Source organism: Phocoena sinus, chromosome 5, assembly GCF_008692025.1.
Source record: "Phocoena sinus isolate mPhoSin1 chromosome 5, mPhoSin1.pri, whole genome shotgun sequence".
Lineage (NCBI taxonomy): Eukaryota > Metazoa > Chordata > Mammalia > Artiodactyla > Phocoenidae > Phocoena > Phocoena sinus.
In genome coordinates this window covers 22,426,027-22,445,715 of record NC_045767.1, presented here as the reverse complement: position 1 = coordinate 22,445,715, position 19,689 = coordinate 22,426,027, and the positions used below count along the sequence as shown (strand labels likewise).

The 19,689-nt window shown below is 38.9% G+C and overlaps 1 protein-coding gene and 1 long non-coding RNA gene across 7 annotated transcripts in view; one reads left to right on the top strand and one right to left on the bottom strand.

The window, feature by feature from the left end:
* LOC116753884 overlaps window positions 1-19,689 on the bottom strand; it is a 289,521-nt gene that overhangs the window by 15,132 nt on the left and 254,700 nt on the right. For all 5 annotated transcript variants that reach the window (XR_004349903.1, XR_004349905.1, XR_004349907.1 and 2 more), the window contains one exon: window positions 9,602-9,708. This is a non-coding gene — a long non-coding RNA (uncharacterized LOC116753884). The remainder of the gene's footprint in view (window positions 1-9,601; window positions 9,709-19,689) is intronic.
* Window positions 1-19,689, top strand: part of SYNPO2 (synaptopodin 2) — a 178,683-nt gene that overhangs the window by 19,356 nt on the left and 139,638 nt on the right. The window lies entirely within an intron of this gene.

Below are 19,689 nucleotides of genomic sequence, written 5' to 3'. Positions count from 1 at the left end.
TGGTTTCTTGCACATAAGAGACCCTCAGTAAATATCCAGGAGATCTATTCTGGATTTTCCTATACATTGCCTGTCCTTTAGTCCCTTTACTACTGAGTACCCCCTTTACTGTAACATGGATGAAGGAAAGATAAGAAAGTATTTTGATTTTAGAAAAATCTAAAGGATACGAGGATGGAATTTTGAGGCAAATTTATTTTCGAATTATATGGATTTCAGTTCATTTTTTGCTATCCTTGGTTCTATTATCATGGATAATTGGGAAATGCCTGTGTTATACTTGCATGAAATATCTTGGTTATCTATTATTATGGATCAGTTACATAGTCCTTCTCTGCTTTTCTCTTATAAACTTCAGATGTATGTCTGAGATGAATTCAGTCTTTGTTTTCCCGCCTTCACCTCTTGTTTTTCTGTTGAATCTAGTCACCTTTCAAGTAGCTGGAGTGGAAATATCAATATGTTCTCTGGTGCCTGATCCTTTGTTCTTTCTTTTATTGTTTTATTTTCTTTGTGCATTCATGAAAGTGTCTTGGCGTGTTCCTATGATAACATTAAAAACTCTACATGCTTTACCTATAGTTTCCATGAAATTTCTCTCAGAATCAAAGGAAAACTCTTTGCCTGAGAAGTCATAATGAGGTCTTGCCTTGTCACGATCATGGAAGTGGTTAAGAGTTGACTAACATTTGAAAGCTCTTTAGGTCATTAATTCTAGGAGTTGAGATGAGACATGTACTAAAAATCATTGTGTTTACAGGTCCCATTTCCATCCAGAGACCTTTTTCTCTCTTTATAATAGATCTATATACAATGAGAACACAGACTTAATTTATAAAGAGAAATTTCCCTTGGGGCAGACATGAATTAACAGGTTAAATTCAATTGACAAGCTTAAGTCTAGGTGCAAAATAGGATTGATTGCAGAATGGCAACAACTGCAAAGTATGGAAACTATTAATGAGATCATAAAACCTTAGAGTTGAAAGAGACCTCTCAGTTGATACAACTGGCCCCTAGATGGAGGACTTCTTTTTACAACATCACAACATTACAATAGATAAGCAACCAGCCTCTTGAAAAATAGTTTTTGCCTTGGGACTCAATAAAATCTAAAGAATTCATCGTTGGTCACCATTACTCAAAGAGAAAGTTTCTTTATATATAGGTGAAATCTTCCGACTTGTAACTTCTATTCATTGACCCAAACTCTGCCTTCAGTGAAATATAGAACAAGTTTACTCCTTCTTCCTATGACAGCTGTTCAAATAAAGACTTCTAGAAATGGCAATCATTCTTTCCCTGTAACTTATCCTTCTAATGGAACACATCTACCTTGGAGCCCTAGCTGTACCAGTAAATGAAAAGTTCTGCATTTATTTTAAAAAATCAGTTTTATAAGGTGATGAGTGATACCAGCTAGATAGTAGTTCAGAAAAATAAGACTTTAGGGTTTTAGTTGGCCAAGTTCACTATTAATAAACACTGAGATTCGGCACTTATAAAATAATCTCAGACAGCATTAATAAGGAAAATGTCCAGCTAGACACACAGTTATTATTTATGTTTATAGCTTCGACTTCACTGTAAGAATTTTTTTCATGTAATTTTCCAAACTGAGTCCATAACCATTAGGGGAGTTATTTCAGGGTAAAATCAATTGCACTTCCAAGATTTATGGATTCTATCTAATTTTTAGCATTGGCTTCTGCTGCTCATTTTAATTCAGTAGGCGTATTCACTACTTGCTTTGTAAAAAGTACCATTCCAGTGTGTTTTTTCCCAATACCACCAAGCATTTCTCCAATCTCAGCAGACACTGAGTGTCCTACAAATTGAACTCAATTCTGATGCTATCTACTTGAGATAGCATCAGATCCCACAGGTTAAGGGCTCAGTCCCACAAGACTGCCCTTTCTTCAGACACCAATTGCAAATCTAAATTGTTACCTGTGCTTCTGACTTACTGGTTATAAACTGGGGACTCCCAAGACCCTCTCCTTGCTTCTATTAACTTGCTAGAGTAGCTCACAGAACTCGCAGCAACATTTAATTACACTTACCAGTTTATTATTAAAGATATTGTAAAGGATACAGATGAACAGCCAGATGAAGAGGTACACAGGGCAAGGTCAAGAAGAGTCCTGAGTGCGGAAAATTCTGTCCCTGTGGAACTAGGGTACACCACCTTTCCAGCAAGGGATGTGTCCACCAACCTTGAAGTTCATCAAATCTTGTTGTTCAAGAGTTTTTATAGAGCTTAATCTGCAGCACCCCCTTCCCTTCCCAGAGGTCAATGGGTGGGGCTGAGACTTCCAGCCCCTAATCACTTGGTCTTTCTGGTGACCAGCCTCATCCTGAGGCTATCTAGGGGTCCCATTCTCAATCACCTCATTAGATAAACTCAGGTGTGCTCAAAAAGCCTCTCTGTGAATAATAAAAGACACTCCTATCACTCAGGAAATCCCAAGGGTTTAGGAGTTTTGTGTCAGGTACTAGGGACAAAGACCAAATATATTTCTTGTTATACCACAAATATGCTAGATTCTGGGGTAAATGAGACATTGTCTTCGCTCTTAAGAAAGTTAAACTTCCACGGACGAGGCAGACTTATAACTATTAAGAAGGTGACAAGGTTTTAAGGAGATGAATATATAATGGATTATGGAACAAAAATCATGAATAAATTAATTCTGCATAGTAGCATCAAGAAGCAATACCGAGGAATCACCATTCAAACTGGACCCTGAACTGGACAATTCATTCCAGGCCTAGGAACACATTCAACACGGACACAAGAGCATGCAAGAGCATGGCGTGATCAATGAACGGCAAGCAGCTGTAGAGACTAGTATCTTCTGAGAAACTGTTCAGTTCTGGTGCTATAATGATCTCTTTTATGAGTACTGGATAAATCTCAGTGAATTATGTATAAAACAGAATTCCGTCAGATACTACTCAAAATGACCCTCTTTGACGTTTGGGTCTTTTTTGTTTTGTTTTGTTTTGTTCTTCGTGCATGCATAAAAGCTCATTGGCATGTTCCTATGATGACATTCGAAACTGTACACTTGTTTTCTACAATTTGCATGAAGTCTTTGTGTCAGACTCAAAGGAAAACTCTTTGTGAGAAAGGCTATAATGAAGATCTTGCCCCCTCACCATCATGGAAAGAGTTAAAAGATACCAAATTTTAGACTCTCTTGAGTTTATTAACTGAGAAATTGAGAAAAACCAGGGATTAAAAGCCACTGTTTTCTTCCTTTCAAATGCATCATCTTATCTGTTAGAAACTCTTTCTCTCAAATTCTCATTAAACATTTTCAAACAGGGGACTGGCACAATCTGGTGCATGCTTAGAAAGATGACTGACAGTAATATGGAGATGGACTGAAGTGTGGAGCTTGGAGGATGGAGAACAATTAGGAGGTGGTTATAATACTCCCAATGACAAATAATGAGACTCTAGATTAGGCTAAGGGCACTGGGGCTTAAAAAGAAAGATATACAAACAAATTAGAAAGATATAGATGTGGATGGCAAGAACAGGGGAAGAATGGACTATAGTTTGGAGGTTTTATCTTGGAAGACAAAGGGATGGATATAGCATTTATTGAAAGATTACACAGGAGGCTGAGGAGCAATTACGGGGAAAAGAAAATAAATTTAATTCTAAATAAACTGAATTTGGACATCCAGAAGGAGCTATGTAATGAAGCGTTAAGAGCATGGGTCTGGGCTCAGGAGAGTTACCAGTACTAGAGAGTATCTGGGGAAACAGCTGAGATACATGAAGCAAGAAGCAAAGAGACCAGAGGACAGAATCTTCGGGAAGACCAATTTATAAAGTATGGACAGAGAAAAAGGAGCCAATGAAAGAAGTTAAAAGAGGTCACAAGAGAGATAGAAAGAGCATAAGCATTTCTGATAAGTTAAGAAAGAAGAGTATTTTAAGGAACGGGTTATCAGTGACAAATATTTCATGGTTCAAGGAAAAGGATGATAAGACCATACATTGACACACAGGAGGATTTGGGTGATCGTTTCTTAATAGAACGGTAGGGCTGAAAGCTACATAGTAGTGGCTGGGAAATGAATGGGAATTAGAGGAGGGCAAGTGGAGATACAAGTATAGACAATTATATTTAAAGTTTGGCAGTGAAAGAAAGATAGCAAATAGGATGTGACTGGTGAGAAAACAGAAAGACTAAAGATGGCATCTACTTGAGGGAAAAGATGGTCCGGGAAAGTGTTTTTTAGGATATTGGAAGGAGAAAGAGAAAGACAAAGAATCAATAGTTACTCTTATAGCAAAATCAGAGTTGTTAGGGAAGGATTAAATCCATTGGACTTAGTGCTAAATATGTTGATATTTTATATGTTTTACTTTGATATATGGAAGTATTCTTTACATAATGAAAAATATTAATGTAAAAATGTCCTTCAAAAGAACAGAAAAACAAACAAATAAGGTCATTATTTGTTCTAAAAAATAATGCCTTCCAAAGTGTTTGAGCCAGACTGTGAATTTTTATTTACTTAAATTTTTTTCTTTTACTTTGGACAACAGGAGCACAGAATTGGAATAATTATAATCCTTAGTTCATAGCACATTTTTAAGCTATTTTTAATAATATCATAAGCACATGTGACCTCAACTTCCTAACCAAAAACTAAAAAAATAACCTACATCTAACATTATGGACCCCCATCTCCCACCATATCATTCTGCCTCTCCTGACTCGATGTAAGCATCATTCTGAATTCTGTATTCATCATTACTTGCCTTTCTTTTCTTTTCTTTTTTTTTTTTTTTTGCGGTACGCAGGCCTCTCACTGTTGTGGCCTCTCCCGTTGTGGAGCATAGGCTCCTGACGCGCAGGCTCAGCGGCCATGGCTCACGGGCCCAGCCGCTCCGCGACATGTGGGATCGTCCTGGACTGGGGCACGAATCCGCATCCCCTGCATCGGCAGGCGGACTCTTAACCACTGCGCCACCAGGGAAGCCCCCTTGCCTTTCTTTTTATATAGTTTTATTGGATATGTATGCATTCTTAAGAAGTAGATATTTTAATTTTAGTTGTTTTTAACTTTATAAAAAGGGTATCCTGCTGTATTTAGTCTTTGGAGACTGTTTTTCTCACTTAAGATATTATCACTAGGATATATCCATATGGCTGCAACTTGTTCATTTGTTTTGTTGGATGTATAGTATTCCACCATGTGAACGTCTCACAGTTTACTTATCATTTTCTTGTCAAGGGGCATGTGGGCTGCTCCAGGTTTTTGCTGTTTTGAGCAATCCTACTGGAACATGTCTCCTGCTGCAAGAGGGCAAGGGTTTCTTTTAGCTATAAACCCAGGAGTGGAATTGCTGGGTCGTAGATTGGTAAATGATCAGGTTTAGGAGAAAAAACTCTTTTTCAAATTGATGCATGATTCTACAATTCCACCAGCAATGCCTAAGGTACCCTGTGCCTCTACATCTTCTCCAACACTTGATCTGACTTTAACATTTTTGCCATTCTTCTAAGTATAAAATGTTATCTCTTTGTGGTCTTGATTTGTATTTCTCTGACCACCAGGTAATTTGAATATCTCTTCATTTGTTTATTGGCTGTATGTGTTTTTTCTTCTGTGAATTGCCTATTCATATCTTTAGAATACTTTTATTTTAGGTTATTTGTGTTCTTCATATTGATTAGTACAAATATTTTACCTATTCTTCATATTAAACCCTGTCAGTTGATTAAAAGTAACTTGGTTAAAAACAAGCCCCTCCCCCCTCAGATTCATAGAATTCAACCATTGCAATTCTCTGACTGAATAATGGCATTAGGGTGTTATGACAATATCTGGGAATCAAGTTTTTAATTTTTGAATTCTTCAGCTATAGCTTTGTTGTTTGGATAAGAGAAGTAGGAAAGAATTTAGTCAAAAATAAAACCTGGTTTTATACTATGTAGATATATGTACATACATGTATATGTGTATTTCTTATTGTATATGACTTCCAGGTAGCAACACTAAAAATATTTCAATCTGTAAAAATGGATTTGTGTTACTGGATAAACATCAATCCCTTGTGCTTTACTTTAAAAGAAGAATTTGATTATGCCAGGAGTCATTTTTCTAGGTCAGTCCAAGACACTGACAAAAAGACTAGTGGCAGGCATATTTTGGTATAATGTAAGGAGAATAAAACAGTTGCAAAATATTTGGAAAAATAGCTAAATATCAAGCCTCCAAATACTAAAACTTCATATTCTTTCACTTTTCAAAATCAGAGAATGAGCAGAGTTAGAGAGAAGTAAAAACTGAAGTGATAGTTTTCCCATCAAATTGTAGAGTTAGGCAGAGAGGGGTTAATTGAACAGTGCCTGCTGCGTGGCCCTACTTTTTACAATCTTTCCCATTCAGCTTTCTATACAAATGCTTTGCAATACAGATTTCATGTTTTATAAGGTTCCTAGAAACTCCAAGTTCTCTTCTTTTTTTACTTTTAAAAACAAATTTCTTTAACAGAGTAGCCAAAATATAATTCCAAACTGCGACCAGATGTTGTAATGTTTGCAGAGAAAGAAATGTCCTTTTATTTTTACCATTTCACATGTGTCCAGGTGCACATGTTTATGTAATGTGTTTATGTATAATAGATTTTGACATAGGAGAAACATTAAATAAACCTACAGACGTATTTTCCACATGGCTCATCCAATAGACCTGTATTTTATAGTATTCTCTTTTTTGGTTGTTGAGAATATGTTCCAATAGAAACGGACAGAGGTTTATCTCTAGAAACAGGTTTGATTTCCTTAAAAGGCTGTTGTTTCTTTTTTCCTTCGCATCTCTGGAGAATTGGCTACAAACTGGGAATAGTTATCCTATGACTCACTTACAGGGTTTGCACTACAGCATATAGAGTTCAGATAAAATTATAATGAAACAGACTTTAATTAGACTGTGTGAAACAAGAGGGTAATTTTTAAAAGGAAATTTTATAGATTGCATTTTCCTAAATTTTTTTTTTTTTTTGGCTGCACCGTGCGCTTGCGGGATCTTAGTTCCCTGACCACAGATTGAACCTGGGCCCTCAGCAGTGAAAGCGTGGAGTCCTAACCACTGGACCGCCAGGGAATTCCTCCTTATTTTTAAAAAAGACTTAATTCAAACATCGGGATAACATTTTCATTTGTCTTTTTAACTCAATATATCTAGTTTTTGTTTTTGCCAAAAGACATGACGCGTATCGTTATGTTAGGTGATTATTGAGTAAATTAGAAATTATTTAATTCTTGTTCAAGTGTGTCAGAGGTAATGCAATGACTATTTTAGATTCCCAAGTCCATCGAATTGCATATAAAAAACATAATTGAATTCACATTCAATGGTATAATTGAATGTGAACATGTGGGGCAGGCTGAGGGTGGAGAGCCACAGACGAAACATAAAGCTGGGGAGTTAGACAGGAGCCACATCATGGGGGGACTTGTGGCCTCTAAGAAGTCAGAATTTTCAAAAGGCTATGGGAATCCACTAAAAACATTTTACACGTTTAAGGAATAATATGATCAAACCCTGGCGTTAGGATTGGTTGGGTGAGGGACTTAAAGGCTGGGAGAGGACAGAGGATGAGGAGTAGAAAAGAGGAGATGAAGACCATTGATCAAAATAATTAGATTCTGTAGGGTTAGGCGGTTGAAGGGTTGCAAGAGGTGGTGTAGGAGAAAGAAGAATCTGAGCTGACCTGGGTAACTGAGCAAATTTTAGTGTCATTCTTGGAGATAGTGACTATAGGAGAAGGAACGCGTGTATGAGAAAGAAAACAAGTTTACTTTTGTGCATTTGAAGTGGGAGGTCCCTGGAGGCCATCCACAGGGCCTCGTTGGCAACTGTTCATAAGGCTCCAGAGCTCAGAAGAAAGGCAAGGATTTGGAACGCATCTGTGTGCAGCTGGTGGTTGAAGTCATTGGAGTGGGTGAGATCACCCATATCATGAAGAACAACTTTTATTTAAGTGATCCAGCTTCACACATATTAGAGTAGATACAACAGTTCTTGGCACCTACAGTGGGCACACTACCAGGTACTTGTTCTGTCGTGGACCATGCATGGGCTCTAAGAATAAAGTAACCCACCATGGAACAGAGGAAAGGCAATCATTTCCTATGCTTTCTCTCTCTACACTGTAAGGTAATTTAACCATCAAGAAAACTCTTTGTAGTTTTGGTGTGATCTAATAAGAAATATATATTTCATACTCCAACTTTATTAAAATTGCATACTGGAACAATTTTGCTGAGGATGAAATAAATCTTAAATTAATATTTTCAAAATACACATATGAAACCATTTCTTTTTTGGACACCCATCTAATCATGGAATAACCAGGCAGTAGGTGGGCACACCGGCCAAATCAAGAATAATCTCCTCCGGCCAAGGAAGATTGTTAATAAAATCCACCTAAGTTCTTTACCTAGCCTTTAAATGTGGGTATGCTGTAGGGTTTCATGGTCAGCCCACGGCCTCTTGCTCTGCACACTATCCCTAGGAGATTATTTCCTTCTCGGAGGTTCTACTGCCCCTATTATGATAATGCTGTTCATGTCTCTGTCTCTAGCCCAGATCTTACCTTCAGATCTATCCTCTACGTAACTGCCAGCTGTTGTGATGTTGGCGAAACATATATTGGCCGCTGCTACTTTCCTAATTAAAATCCTTCCGTGTTTCCTCATGGCTTTCAGACTAAAGCAAGTGCTCTTTAATTTTGGAAAAATGGATCCTTTACTGACGATGCTCTCTTTAGCCTTATCATTTTTTAAACTATTTGAGCTTTAAACTTCAGTAACACCAATTGCTTATAGTTACTCTTCACATATATGCATGTATACATACATTTATATATATGCTTTTTTTTTTTTCTTTTGGCCATCTGTCTTAACTCTTTTTTTTTTTTTGCGGTACGCAGTCCTCTCACTGTTGTGGCCTCTCCCGTTGCGGAGCACAGGCTCCAGACGTGCAGGCTTAGTGGCCATGGCTCACGGGCCCAGCCGCTCCGTGGCATGTGGGATCTTCCCGGACCGGGACACGAACCCGTGTCCCCTGCATCGGCAGGCGGACTCTCAACCACTGCGCCACCAGGGAAGCCCTGTCTTAACTCTTGCTTCTCCCTCAATATATAATTCTCTTCCTCCTTCACCTGGCAAACTTCTGTCACCTCCTCAGAAGGTGAGGTGTCTAGGCCCTGAATGAATTACCTCTATATTTTTATAATACTCTGCATATCATTGTCACTTAACACATTGTTTCATAATTACCTGTTCAAATGGCTGTTTCCTTCACTACCCTGGGAGCACCCGGAGGGTAGGGACTGTATCCTATTCATCCTTGCATCCTTAGTGTCTAGCATATGCTCATAGAATGGTTAAATAAATGAAGAAGGAGTGAAGGTCAAAGGAAAACTCACATGGGAAACATGTTTTTATACTTCAGTTTAATTTTTTAGCCACTTAGTAATTCCAGTTAACCACACGGAAAATTTGTTACTGTTAAATTCTTTTTGTTACCAGTCCTAATCAGATACTATCTGAAGTGGACATACCTCTGCATAATGTACAGGGCTGTTTCCTTCCCTCAAGAACTCCTTCAGTTTTAGAGAAAAAAATAGATTGGTTTTCTGCTCCAAGATCCGCAGGTGGATGATCCATTCTGCAAGGGAAAATATGCCATATTGGTGGTGCTCCTTACTTTATCCTTCTAAAGAATTTCCTGAGGAAACTCCAACTGTCTACTTTCTAGCCTGACAGGATGGTCAAATAGGTGTTGCTCTTAACTCTTTTCTACCTACATATTCATAGGACCTATATATTTTCTACCTACATATTCATTTGGGACCTACATGTTCATACAAATACCATATTTGTTTATAAAACCAAAAAGGGTTAACAGCCGTTTCCAGTACATTAACTTCTGGCATTTTCTGATTTCTGTTAGTTGCGAATATAAGGCCGCTTTTGTAATAGGATAGAGAGACATAGTGTTGTCCTACTTTTTTTTTTTTTTTTTTTTTTTGCGGCACGCGGGCCTCTCACTGTTGTGGCCTCTCCTGTTGCGGAGCACAGGCTCCGGACGCGCAGGCTCAGCGGCCATGGCTCACGGGCCTAGCCGCTCCGCGGCATGTGGGATCTTCCCGGACCGGGGCACGAACCCACATACCCTACATTGGCAGGCGGACTCTCAACCACTGCGCCACCAGGGAAGCCCATTGGCTTACATTTTAAACTCCAAGGAAAAGTGTCCTATAAGAATCACTTTATACCTAGGGATTTCAGACAGCTAATAGGCTCAGGCTGTCAAGAAGAAATAAGATCTTTTTACTGGAAGTATCATCTATATAGTATAATTTCACCATATTTGGACTAGCTGGCCCTATCTATGCATATATTTTTAATTATACATATGTGCTAAAATACAAAGTAAATCTTGTAAATAAAACAATACATGTCATGGATATATAATAAAGGAACTGCAGTATCCAGGTCCCTTGCATATATCTGGGGGGGGAAAAGTCTCAGCCATACACACAGCATGGTGGCAACTTGGGAAAATTGGCGTTTTAGCTAAATTTCACACGTAGTACGTAATCTAAAACCCCAAATATTGAACTTTAAGTTTGCTTCCTAGCTCTAAATACAAACAAGATGGTTAACTGACCTGTGTCATCCCTCCTAGAATACAGAGGCTGGCTGTTGAGTGTAGCTGAGGACATGCCTGCAGACTGCAGACCCACTGGAGAGGATACTGGCTCTTAACATCAGTGTAACCTGTGTGTTCTATAATGTAGCTCCTTTCCTTAGCTTCCTGAACCTCTCCTTATGAAAAATTCCTTGCATGAGAAAAGGACAGATAGCTCAATAGGCTACACTAAACACACACACATACACACACACACAAACACAAAATAAACCACAAAACGAAAACCACGGGAGTTCATGTGGCAACAAGTTTTTCAAGAAAGTTTTAAGGGGATTGTTATTCTAAGTTTCAATTAATGCTGATCTCAGCTGGAATAATTAGCACTTCTATGTAATTTGTGTTTCAGTACACATGTGGTTGACAGGAGCTGACTAAATACATCAGATTTTACATATCTGTCAGTAAATCACAGCTTTTACATGTGAAAGGCAGTACCTGGCAGCTTTGTGTGGGTGTGTAGCATTCCCCAGTGGATATATATCGAAAACAATCTCTTCTGTCATGGGTATACCCTTACTCCAGGACTGTACAGGTCTGCAGGAAATCTTTGCCCATTTTTAATTTTCAGAGCATGGGGATCTAGATTTAGCAGAAGAGAGTCTTGTGGCGTGATTGCAAATGATAGAAATTTTTAATTTGGCATTGCCTTTTAGGTGTTATCGTTTGGGATGGAACAAAGCCATGAGCATTCTGAGTTAATTCATTAGTAATAATAACATGGACGTTAAGAGGGTAGAAATATTTCCCCAAACATGCACCTAATGTACTGGCAACATAGAAGCCAAAAGGGGATTCAGAGCAAAAAAGGCCAGGATTTTGCTCAATGTTGGATGGGTTGTGCCTGCTGGCATTTCCTCTCCTGCCCCTGTGCATTCACGCCCACCTTCTTAACCACTTGACAGGGTCATCTGCGCTGGTCCCAAGATGTATGACACACCATTTCTGTGTGAAGGGCTGAAGAATCTCTAAAAAGATATAGAGAAATTTTCTTTCAGATTATATCTTCTCTGGCCAGGTGAATAAAGCTCAGTTCTTAGAAAGTGACAGTCTGTCCTGCTGGCATCTCCACTGTTTTAAAGGGCGGTTTTCCTTTAGGCCACTCTCGAGGCAATCAAGCAGCTTCTCCCCAGTCTTGTTTCTGTCAGTCTGTCAGTTGCAAAAGCCCCAGTATTATGCATTGAAGTTGAGTAGCCAACATATTACTGGGATTTTGAAAACTATTCTGCAAATTGCCGTCCTAGGCACATAAAATCTAATACACAGTCTTTGTAGCTGTAGTAATCCAATAACCGATTTTTTCTTAGAGTAAGAGTGATCCTCCTTTTCCTTCCATGGCATATGCTCCCAGCTGCACTGGTAATTTCATTGCATGATGAGATGTACCACTTTGCTAGAATTTCTGTTTACAGTCTACTTAATTTTGTGGAGGGCACCAAAGTTTCAAGACTGTGGTCATTTCAGTGCCATGGTAACTAAACAAACGTGTAACCGGAAGCATCAGGATGGAAAACATTGCTGACATAGCAAGAGAATCCAAGGAAATACAGTTTCATTACCCGGACTTACTAGCATGTGACACATCAGATATGATTTGCCACCTAGACTCACCAGCCAGTAATATGCCAACCTCGAATCACACGGCTATTGGCCTGAAAAGCCCAGCCTACTTGGAAATAATGCACTGATTTTTTTCCATTCCCCAAAGCCCACTCCATTTATTGCATTTTTTTGCTAGTCATAGTTCATTGTCATCACCTAAATATCAGGAGCTCCACGTTTAATATAGACCCCAGGTGTCAGGGCTTATGATCTATGTCATTCTTTCTTATCCTTTAGGGCTGTTCTGTGAGGACAAAAGCCTAAATATCTTGAGCTTCATAACTTTCCCTGAGCAACATTTATTACCTTCAGGCTCATTAAAGTCTAACCCTAATAGAGCTCCTGAATGCAGCTATATTTAATTATTATTAACATCACTTGGTCAGTTTAATTCTGTCTCCAGTATACTCAGAGGAAAAGGAGGTGGGAACGGTCTTAAGGATAAGTAAGAGTTCTCCATGAACTTAGGGGTGCAATATGTGATTATAACCCTCTGCCTGCTGAGTTTGGGTTACAATTATAGATAGGGAGTTGGTACCCTGAAAGCTCAGTGTGACAGTTTCCCAACTTTGATGCCTCAGAACCCCAAGACATTTTATTTATTTGTTTGTTTATTTATTTAAGACATTTTAAAAAGGTCTAAAAACTTCTGAGATTTTGTTTGTTGAGGTATAGTTGATGTAAAATATCATATAAGTTTCAGGGGTTCAAAATAGTTTCACAATTTTTAAAGTTTATAGTCCCTTTTGTAGTTATTATAAAATATTGGCTGTATTTCCTGTGTTGTGCTATATATCCTTGTAGTTTATTTATCTTATACATAGTAGCTTGTATCTCTTAATCCCTTACCCCCGTCTTGCTAGGTACCAGGAAAACAAAGATCAGTCGGACACAGACCCTGCCTCCAGAATGTGCAGTGTCATAGGGGAGAGGGTAGGAGCTTTTCTCGAGGAGAAATGCACTTGGAGCACATGGAACAATATTTGAACTGGCAAGGAGGCATGGCATGGTGTATGTCTGAGGAACTACAAGCACATCCGTGAATGGAGAACAGAGCTGGGGATTATAGGAGGTAACTGGAGAGGTGGGCAGGGCCAGATTAGGAAGACCTTGTAAGCCCCGATACAGATCTTAGGTTTTGTCCTGTCAGTGTGTGATAGGGAGCAACAGTGAAAATTCTTCCCATAATTCTTGAGCCCTCCAGGAGAGGAGAAAACCTTCTGCTGTTTTATACATATCTGGAGCTGCTAGGAAGCTGTTGCAACTGTGGAATATGGTGAGGATGTGAATTGTGGCAGCTGCAGTGGGTTGAGGAGAATAGGATGTGGTTAAGAAATGTTTGTGTCATGCAGTGGAAAGGTCTGGATGACCCATTGGAGATAGGGGGAAAGAATAATAAGGGTGACTAAAGGACTACTTCTGCCTTGATTAAATGGCGCTGACACCTACTCAAAAGGGAACACAGCACCCCCTGGAGATATGCAGTGCAAACCTGTACAAAAGCACACAGTGCACAGTAACCCTGAGAGCCAGGCTGCAGTTTGGTCTATGAACTTTCTAGCAGTCAAAGCATAGAGAAAAATACAGTCAGTTACAAGAGTCACATTATTCAAAGGTGTAATGCAACAAAGACTGTAAGATGCTATAAGTTATAAAATGTAATAAAGGAGATTATTACTATGATAGTCAAACGTGCCTTTCACTAGAGGAGCCAGGGTGCTGTCCTCCAGCTCTCCTAAGTCTGCCAAAGCCCAGCAGTGTGGGGGCGGTCCACTTCCCCAGGGCTTCTGTCCGTAAAGAGTGAGAATGCGCTCCCCTCCCCACCTCAGCAAGTGGACGCAGAAGCAGCAGGGACTCACCCTCTGTTAGCCCCTGCCTAGACCATCCCTGTCCGTAGATTGACACCTCTTTCTTAGAGGCATACTTATGGAGACACCATCTATTTCATTCTCTTCCTGGAGTCGTCTTCTTTCCCCTTCAGCAAAAACCAAAACCTCCTCTTAGTCCTAGCTCGCTAGCTTGTCCAACATGCACAGCCTAGCCTGGAGCCTAGCAGGTGTGGAGCAGAGGAGATGAGATTCCTGCCACAGATACTTTCTGCATTCAAAAAAAATCAAAATTTGACATTATTCAGATATTTACTCTTATTTTTCTAACTCATAGTGGCTCTTGGATTCTCTTTAATTTTACAGACAGGACATAAAACGTTGCAATCAGAAGAGACCCTAAAATTACCCTGGCCAATCCTGTACTCTTACAGATGAGGAAATTGAGGCGCAGAAAAGTAAAATGAATTGTTGAAAGCTATGCAACTGGGTAGTGTCTGAGCAGAACCTAGATTCAAGTGCCCTAACTCTCAGATAAGTATTTCTCCATTACCATGTTGCTTCCCAGAGCTTTCTTGAAATTGCACGAGAGAGACAGAGGTAGAGGGAGTGAGAGAGATAGAAGGAGAGACAGGGAAAGAGAAAGAGCGTCATGTCATTTATGTTTGAAAACATTAGCCCTCTGTGCTGGAAAAGTAGAATTGTCAAAAAAAAAAAAAACTTTTACATTTTATACATTCTAGTAGTATAGCTGCAAGACAGGACTATATTATGTCTCTATGAATGTAGAGACTTGTATCTGCTTTATGATACATACTGGTGGCCATGCTGACCCAGGGTTGCTTTCAAGGATGTTATTCTAGAGCTTGTTTTTTCCTAAAAACGACCGAGGAGTTACAATCATGACAGAACTTTGGAAAATGATGGATGTTTAATGTTGCATAGATGACAGAGAGTTTGCAAAGGCTGTTGCTGCTATTGGTATCTAGTAGTTGCCTTAGTTTTACATATATACTCTATGGATATCATTTAAATTTTTGGAAAATTTAGCTGTGCCATCTATCTTGAAAAAAAGCATCCTACTTATTTGTGTTGTGCTGATATTCTACAGAAATTGGTCAGGAAATTATATTGATCTAGAAATATTCAACTACTTCTCCCCCATTTTTAATTTTATAATGCTCTGTGTTAAATATGTACATGGGTTGATTACGGAAGAGAAGAAAGTATTCTGTTATTAAAATAGCATTTGTGTTTGGACCTCATCCTGGGAGGAGGAGGGTGTGTGCTGGGTGCTCGGGCTCTGTAGAGGCCGGGCTGCCAGGCTCCTACGACAGGAGGTTTGCTAGGCAACCAGAATGAGCTTTCAAACCAGCCTGGATATTCCTGCCTGGCCTGCTGCCATCCTCCAAGAAGGCAAGTAGGCGCAGTAAATTAGAACTGAACCATAATTGTTGATGTGTTACCCTGTAAGATGTGTTGATGTTTTATGGCAAGAGGTTTGTTCAGAACTAATCAGTCCATGTAGGGGTTTATTTGCTAATTGGTCAGGATCAAAACTTATAAAAAGCATTTGGAAAACAGTCATCTGTGATTATACTGCAGGAAAAAACCCTTATGATGAATCAGAAGCGTTGATGTTTGAGAAAGCTTGTCAACCTGCATATAAACTTGTGTGGGAAGAAATACAATTAAAATATGTCCTTCTATAGTAAATGAAAAAAAGCTTCTCCCAACAAGAAAAAACCAGATGGCATAGGTCTTATTAGGTCATAACTGATACTTTGAGACTTGAAAATCCAGACTAGGTCCAAAGGCATCCAAATGTGTGCAGTGACATTTCTTTAGAAAGATTAGACATTACTCAGAAAGTTTTAGGTCATCCCCACATAGATACAAAATGATGTTTTTTTCTTTAATCTTTCTTTCGTTTGTTCTTTTATTTTATAAATGTCTGGTGAAGAGGATTAGCCTAATCACCCTGGGATACTGTGAGGCAGTTTGCTTACGCTGTATTTTTGTATTTATATACTTATACATAAATACCTACATAGTAAAATGTAAACCAACTTCGAAAACCCTGGGTAATGAACTATTTCTTGTTCATGAACTAAACATTCCACAAAAATGTGCTCTTGTCCTACACTGTATTTGCCTGATTATATAGCACTGCTAATGTTGTAATAAAAACACTTGTTTAATTAACAGTTTTCCATAGAAGATTGTAAGCTCTGAGGAAGGAATCATGTCTATCTTATTCACTGCTTCTTTGCCAGCACTTAAGAAAGATCCTGATCCCTGGCCATATAAAGAAAAAAAAGTGAAAGGTAGAGATAAAGAGAAAGGAAAGAAGGAAGGGAGGAAGAATAGAAAGAATGAAAGAGGGGGAAAGAGGGAAGGATGGATGGGAAGAGAAAGGAGAGAGGAAGGGAAAGAAGAGAAAAAGAGAGAGCAGAAGCAAAAAATAAACTGGACATATATACAATGGAATATTACTCAGCCATAAAAAGAAACGAAATTGAGTTATTTGTAGTGAGATGGATGGACCTAGAGTCTGTCATACAGAGTGAAGTAAGTCAGAAAAAGAAAAACAAATACCATATGCTAACACATATATGTGGAATCTAAAAAAAAGGAAAATTGTTCTGAAGAACCTAGGACAGGAATAAAGACGTAGACTTAGAGAATGGACTTGAGGACAAGGGAAGGGGGAAGGGTAAGCTGGGACAAAGTGAGGAGTGGCATGGAAAAATAAATTTAAAAAGCCCGCACACTGCAATGAAGAGTAGGCCGCACTGGCCGCAACTAGAGAAAGCCCGCGCACAGCAACGAAGACCCAGTGCAGCCAAAAATAAATAAATAAATAAATAAATATTTAAAATAAATAAATAAAAATGCACAAGTACTTAAGTCAGAAAGAGAAAAACAAATACCGTATGCTAACACATATATATGGAATCTAAGAAAAAAAAGGTCATGAAGAACCTAGGGGTAAGACGAGAATAAAGACACAGACCTACTAGAGAATGGACTTGAGGATATGGGGAGGGGGAAGGGTAAGCTGTGACAAAGTGAGAGAGTGGCATGGACATATATACACTACCAAACATAAAATAGATAGCTAGTGGGAAGCAGCCGCATAGCACAGGGAGATCAGCTCGGTGGTTTGTGACCACCTAGAGGGGTGGGATAGGGAGGGTGGGAGGGAGGGAGATGCAAGAGGGAAGAGATATGGGAACATACGTATAATTGATTCAGCTTGTTATAAAGCAGAAACTAACACATCATTGTAAAGCAATTATACTCCAATATAGATGTTAAAAAAAAAAATCAAGAAGCCTGAAAAAAAAAAAAAACTGCACAAGTACTTTTTGGAACTTTCCATCATGCTTAACTTAATGAAAAACTATTTCAATTTTATAGTCTCTTTGGAAATAATTGAAGGGCTCTGTACACATACACACACAAAAATGAGGATTTGAAGAACTCATTCAGCTAAAGTGAGGGGCTGGATTCAAGAGGAAGAAATGAGGTATAAATTTTTCTATTAAAAATTAAAATCCAGGGCTTCCCTGGTGGCACAGTGGTTGGGAGTCTGCCTGCTAGTGCGGGGGACACGGGTTTGAGCCCTGGTCTGGGAGGATCCCACATGCCGCGGAGCAACTAGGCCCACAACTATTGAACCTGCGCGTCTGGAGCCTGTGCTCCGCAACAAGAGAGGCCGCGATAGTGAGAGGCCCGTGCACCGCGATGAAGAGTGGCCCCTGCTTGCCACAACTAGAGAAAGCCCTCGCACAGAAACGAAGACCCAACACAGCAAAAATAAATTAATTAATTAATAAACTCCTACCCCCAACATCTTCTTTAAAAAAAATAAAATAAAATAAAATCCAGCTCTTCACTACTGGGAAAATATAACTAAATATATTTCTTTTTTTTCCTGCATTATTAGCCAAAACCAGATAAGAAATCCCTTGATTTTAGAGCTTTGAGAGGCATTTGATTTTCTAAAAGGACATTCTGAACTCTTTATGCTGATACAAATTTAAAGATGTAAACGACTCAGTTACTCATGAAAATCTAAAAGCATTAATCCAAATTTTAAAAAGGTCCAAAGCATTGGCCAGTTTATATTTTTATGGCAAATAAAAAGTAGCATTCAACTGGCTTTGTTTTTCTGTATGCATCTATTCTTTTTTTTTTCTGCCAGTTTTTTTGAGATATAATTGACATATAGCATTGTACTGGTTTTAGGTGTACAACACTATGACTTGACACATGTATATATTGTGAAATGATCACCACAATAAGTTGAGTTAATATTCATCACCTCACAAAGTTATTTCTCTTGTGATGAGAACTTTTAAGATCCACTTTTGGGGCAACTTTCAAATATGTGATACAGTCTGTTAGCTATAGTCACCATACTGTATGTACATTATATCCCCAGAACTTAATCAACCGGCTTTATTTATTTTTTTAAACATCTTTATTGGAGTATAATTGCTTTACAATGGTGTGTTAGTTTCTGCTTTATAACAAAGTGAATCAGCTATACATATACATATATCCCTATATGCCCTCCCTCTTGTGTCTCCCTCTCACCCTCCCTATCCCACCCCTCTAGGTGGTCACAAACCACCGAGCTGATCTCCCTGTGCTATGCGGCTGCTTCCCACTAGCTATCTATTTTACATTTGGTAGTGTATATATGTCCATGCCACTCTCTCACTTTGTCACAGCTTACCCTTCCCCCTCCCCATATCCTCAAGTCCATTCTCTAGTAGGTCTGTGTCTTTATTCTCGTCTTACCCCTAGGTTCTTCATGACCTTTTTTTTTTCTTAGATTCCATATATATGTGTTAGCATATGGTATTTGTTTTTCTCTTTCTGACTTAAGTACTTGTGCATTTTTATTTATTTATTTTAAATATTTATTTATTTATTTTTGGCTGCACTGGGTCTTCGCTGCTGCGCGCGGGCTTTCTCTAGTTGCAGCCAGTGCGGCCTACTCTTCATTGCAGTGTGCGGGCTTTTCATTGCAGTGGCTTCTCTTTGTTGTGGAGCACGGGCTCTAGGCACGCGGGCTTCAGTAGTTGTGGCTTGCCGGCTCTAGAGCACAGGCTCAATAGTTGTGGCGCATGGGCTTAGTTGCTCCGCAACATGTGGGATCCTCCTGGACCAGAGCTCAAACTTGTCCCCTACATTGGCAGGCGGATTCTTAATCGCTGCACCACCAGGGAAGTCCCTGTGCACTTTTAAAATATAAATGTATAGTGATTATCATAACTAATAAATTGATCTGGCTTAAGTCAGATTCCATTAATTAGAACCCTCAATCGATTTATCATGGATGTGTATATTTTGTTTCTGATTTATTTATTTTCTTCATTCTGCTCATAGAAGAAAAAGTCAAAGGACTAAGAAGGTAAATGGATGGTATTAATTTAGTAAACAAAAATTACCTCTTCAACGTTATATTGTTGGAATAGATATTTGTGATGATAAT